This window comes from Megalobrama amblycephala, linkage group LG1 (assembly GCF_018812025.1).
Source record: "Megalobrama amblycephala isolate DHTTF-2021 linkage group LG1, ASM1881202v1, whole genome shotgun sequence".
Classification (NCBI taxonomy): Eukaryota; Metazoa; Chordata; class Actinopteri; order Cypriniformes; family Xenocyprididae; genus Megalobrama; species Megalobrama amblycephala.
The window spans coordinates 62156300-62162299 of record NC_063044.1 but is presented as its reverse complement, the minus strand read 5'-3'; positions in this window follow the sequence as shown (position 1 = coordinate 62162299).

Below are 6000 nucleotides of genomic sequence, written 5' to 3'. Positions count from 1 at the left end.
AGGAAGTCTTTAGTCTAACTTACTGAAATACATTGTTAATGCGGGACTGAATGTAATTGTTAAATAACAATATAATGTATATTATATATTATAATGTATAATTACTGCTTAGCTAGAAAATGGAAGTTGAAAATTCAACTAATTGTTAAAGCATATATATATATAAAGGCCACAATACTAATGTTGTCCACCAGAGGGAGCCACTGTCAAATACATTCTGCTGTTTGTTTTTGTTTTTTGTTTCCTGTTCTGTTTAGTTAGTCAGTAATAATCATTTAGCAGATGATTTTATTCAAAGCAACTGATAAACGAGGAGAACAATAGAAACAATCAAACTAACAATAGGTTAGCATTCAGTTTGTCCTTGTTGGTTAGACTATTTCAGTTTTGTTTGTTTCTCAGTCTTGCTCATGTGACCCTCTCAAGAAAAGCCTGATGTAGTTTATTGATTCTTTATCTCTGTGTTCACAATATCTGCAGTTCAGTCAACATGCTAAAGATTTGTGAGGTTTTCATAGGTTTTCAAACAACCCAAAGACATGCTATTGAGCGATACAGAGAAAGAGTTGAGTTCTTCACTGCCAACATGACCATAATCACTTGTAAACACTAACGGTTTGTTCACACTGACTGATTAAATCAGGAGCTCTCAGAGTCTCTGTGCTTTTGGTTGCTGTTAGTTTTTCTCACTCTGCTGTGGAACAGAACTGCATCACATGTCAGATCACTGTCTGCACTCCCATTAGTGGTCAACACATTTTTGTTTCTGATAATTTGCATAAATTTGAGCTCTAAGTAATGCAGCATAACCCAAACATAAAAACTAAGACATTATTAGTTAATTATGAGCCACTCAAGCATTCATTACTAATTCAGAAGGCACTAGTAATGGTGAATTGGGCTGTTTCTATGCAGTTATTGTTGGACACAGTTATTGGATATCCACAATCTGACCTGTAAAGCTGCCTGAATCATAATCACATAATCACAAAAAGTGTTTGTTTATTGGCCAGAGCAGAAATGCTTATGCTGTAAATGTGTTGTAAGTAATGAATCTGGTGACAATGAAGAATCAGAAAAATGATGCTGATTGATGCTATCAGAACCACAAAAACACACTTCACAAAAATATTCAAACAAAGAAAATCGAGTCATCTATATGCACAACACTGATGAGCGATCTGTCTATAGGTACTAGATTTTGCTATAGTTTTCAGCTACTAGAAACACAAAGCTTTAGGATACTCCAAATTTGATGATATAAATTCAAAAATACTTTAACAGCTGCTACCAGAAATGTTTTTAATGTTTTATAACTTATGTCTTATCTCATCTTGGTGTTGTATTTGTCAAAATATGAATAACTTATGATAACTCAAATTAATTAAACTCATCATCTATGACACTAACAAACCTTTGACTTCTTGATTTTTTTTCTAGTCAAGAAGTTTCAGCAGCAGCTGTTTGATTTACTCACTCAATAAACACTAATTATTATAATGATGGTTATTATTAATATTAGGTTCAGATGTATTTTGCACTGAATCACAGTAAATCAGAATATGTTCCTGTTATAGTTGTACCTTCGATCTGCAGTAGATCAGACAGCAGAGCAGAAGAGCAGATCCAGACGCAGAAATACAGAGAATCAACACCATCATGTGTAGAGCAGAGAAACCTGTCAAACACACAGTTATTGAACAATAGCAATAGCAGCTAATGCTAAACTGTAGTTGAACACTTACCCAACTGGTAAGTTTCAAAACTCTTCACACAGTGATCACAACATCAGTTTGTTAGGTCATGTTTTTTTAGATCTGTGTTTTATTGAGTGATGAACTCAAAACTTTGCTAGTGTTCTGGAAAGATGAGTTGATTTGAGTCATGAATGAAGCGTTTTGGTACTTTTAGTGCATTTTGAATATGAAATTAACAGTAATGCTTTAGATTACAGCCCGGAAAGTACTGTGTAATTACAACAAATTTACAGCGTCACTTTTGATAATTATAGTGTACCTATACAGTAAGTATGTGTAAGTATAGGGGAACAATATGTAAAGTATCGGGAATAAAGGGGTAACAACCAGGAAAATAACAAATTATTTATACTGTAAATATTTTATAACTAAGGGGTACTTACACTGTTATGATAAACAACAATCATATGTTTGGGAGCAATTTAGTGAGAAAGTGCACTGATTAAGTTGTTTCAAGGCAAGTAGAAAGAACTATTGCAATCTTTATTAAGTATGACATTGCGGGCCGTAAATTAAAGTGGAGCTTGTTACGCTCTTGTTTCATGTAGTTACAGGGTAAATACAGTATGACATTACGGGCCGTAAATTAAAGTGGTGCTTGTTACACTCTTATTTCATGTAGTTACAGGGTAAGTAATTAATAAAATGCAAACAATCTGATATCACTGACTCCAAAACCTTTATTTGAAAAACAACTTTATTAAAAACAGGTCTACAACACTTTTTTAAATCAACCTTTCATTTCAAATTATAAAGTCCTGACAGAAAGTAACAAGTTTGTCTGTTTTTTGGTTGTTGTTGTTTCTCTTGCTTGGCTTCCTCCTCCTCTTGTTTCTCAACTGATGAATCTTAAGAAGGAATCCCATTGCTATTCTGTATTAAAAGAAAATACAGTACACCCGGAAATTTTCTCATGGTTTAGGCTATTCATCTTTCTGCTTCCAACCAGCTGTCACCAGCGCCTGCATGAGAGTCGACTTTGCGTTCAACAAAGCATATTGTAATGAGCAATATGATGTCCGGTTTGCGAACAAATCGTTCATTTTAACCGGTTCTTTTCAGTGAACCGGTCAAACCAGTTCACCAAATCGGTCTGAATCGTTCCAAACAGTTCGCATCTCCAGTAAGCAAACACTAATCCACAAATTACTGAAGTTACTCACTTTTGACGTGCCTGACACTCCTCTCAAAATAAACCAACATCCCGGTGTCACGTAAGGCACAAAGACTAGAAGGTAAGATCCAAGTGCAGCTTTAATAGGGCAATCCAAAAACGTTGTACATCCAGGCAAGAGTCTCAATCCACAGAACAGTCCACACAAAACAAGAAAACAAAACAGTGAAGCCAGTGACCATAAATTAAGACTCGACAACAAAGGCAGAAACAAACTCAGTATAAATAGAAAGACTAATAACATAATACAAGACAGCTGGGTGCAATGAAGTGATAATGAGTCCGGGAAGTGGGTTATGGGAAATGAAGTGGTGAGGCAATAGTCCGGGGTGGAGATCATGACACCCGGAGTTATTCAGTTACTCCAACAGTACACTGACTTAAGGCCCCGGTATACTTCAAACGAAATCGAAGAACGAACTGATGTGACATCATTTCGAACAAAATCTGGCCAAAACGAAGTTCGTTTTGTGTTCTTTTTGGAAGTTCGAAACGGCTTGCCAAAGAGAACTTTCAGGAAAAGTTCGCTCCAGCTGCAGGTCACCTTCGTACTACCATTGGTCAGTGACGATAACGTACAGGAGGTGTGCGCTCAGGCTCCGCCTTCACTCGCATGAGACGCATCTCTAATTTATTTGATCTGTAGAGTTTAGTGAGATTAGAGCTCTGCAGGTGAAAACATGAACACACTGGATAGCCGCTTTATAGTACAAAATGAAGTTGTGCTTGTAAAAAATGAGGCACTAACACTGTTTTTCATGTTTGATACTGTAAAGCTGCTTGATTTTAAGCACTCTATTGAATAAAGTGCTGTATGAAGACGTGACGTGACTGGAGTGCTACTTTGCAGAGCTCGTGCTAACATACATATTGATCATTATGAGTAAAGCAGGAAATATTAATCTAAAGGTGCTCTTAATATTTACTAACTTTAACACATGCATTGTGTTTCTTCACACTCTCAGAAAAAAAAGGTACAAAATCTGTCACTGGGGCGGTTTCCTTTCCAATGTTACTAATATGTGCCATTAAGGTATTAATATGCACTTTTTTAAGTATTAATATGCACCTTTAGGGGTAAATAAGCTACAAAGGTGATCCTTTTGAAAGGGCTTTGGCGTGTGGATGGAGACCCAGGCCGCAGCCAGGAAAGTGGCAGAGGTCATAATCCTGTGCATACAGTGAAAATGTTTGCAGTGCCAACAAATTCTGTTCTCAAATATTTTAAGAGACAGTGGGACAATCTGAGAGAAATACATTACATGGATCAATGTAAAGTACTTCATTTCAACACAGTCTGTAGTAGTTTGGATCCCTGGATATTAATATCGATCGTAAACAGTTGGCAAATATTGCTGGACATTTGCCATTATACATTTATAACAATAATATCTTAGTCTAAACCTAAAGTATTTATATATATATATATATATATATATATATATATATATATATATATATATACCTTATAATGTCACCGGTGGAGTCTGGATATCATCTAGTGGAAAAGTTTGGTACTGCACACAAAACATCTTACTGAAAGTTCTTTTTTTGAGATTTAAACCTAAAATTTGCCACATAACTTTTTCAGACATTTAACTTTGATTTTATTGAAGATTTAGAGTTACATGTTTTGCAAAATATGTAATTTCAACTCTATGCTCAAAAAGTTGGACAGTTAACAGGTAAAACAACTTTTTTTTATTTAAAAACATAAATGATAGCTTTTTTTTTTACCATCTGTGGCTGACAAAATATTTTTCAGTATTGCAACAAGTGGGAATAAATCATTCAATTCAATTCACATTTATTTGTATAGCGCTATTCATGATACATATTGTTTCAAAGCAGCTTTACAGAGAATGCATGTCAACATTACAATTTAAAGAATGCAGTTAGCAAATAATGTAATAATTTAGGCAATTAATTTACAATCACTGTTAGCAGTTTAACTGAAGGTAGAAGCAATGAGCTCCTGGAAAAATGAATTACATATTAGCAATAATTAGGATATATAGAAAATAAATAACTTTTAAGCCCATTTGTAGTAGCCAGGTTTGGGATGGATGTGGGATGAATGATACCTCAGAATCGGTCCAAATAGCCCGAGTCCAGCTGCTGTATTGACGAGGCTCACACACCGAGTACTGTTATCAGAATGCTTTAATTCTTGTTCTCCGGTCCTTAACTGAACTTAGCTGTACCACTGCATTATACTGCCATCTAGTGGCCATAATAATATGACAACACACATATCAATACATCTTCCTTTCTTTTTCTTTTTCTTTTCTTTAATTTTTTTTTAAACAATAATTTATAATGTTATACTCAAACAACATTTGATCCTTTCTGAGAAACACAAAATAACTCTATTATATCACCAGTCAACAATCCTTAGTCATCTCCACTCCAGCTTTAAACTTTAAACTAAATTCTGTATTTTTTCTGTATTTCTCTCTGTTATGACCACATCTCTTCTATCAATCTTTTTGGTCTGTTTATTTGTCTCTTAGGATGTTCTGTCAGTGTCTCAACATCCTTTTCTTTATCAGTCCATAATACTTTACTTTTTTCTGGCGTTTTTGCTTGTTCACTTTGCTTTGAGATTGCCAGGTCATGTGTGTCACTTTCCTTGATTTTCATCACTCTCTGAGGCACTTTCAGCAGGTGTCTTCTGCACTTTGCGGTTGACACTGGCATCTGTGTTTTGATAGAGTCCACGTGAATCTGCACATCTGTAGTGCTTCTGGTATTCCGGAAGCTAGCCCTGCTCAGGGTGTCTGCTACTACTAAATGCTTGCCTGGTTTAAACTCATATGCCAGATCATACTTTTGTAGTCGCAGCATCAGTCTTTGTATGCGTGGCTGCACTTCTCCCAGTGTTTTTTTTTTATATTGCTATGAGAGGCTTATGATCTGTCTCAAGGATCACTGGTCTTCCGTAAACATACTCATGAAATCTCTCACAGCCAAACACTGCACCAAGAGTCTCTTTTTCTATTTGCGCATAGTTTCTTTCTGCAGAAGTCATTATGCAGGATGCATATGCGACTGGATACCATTCTGTGT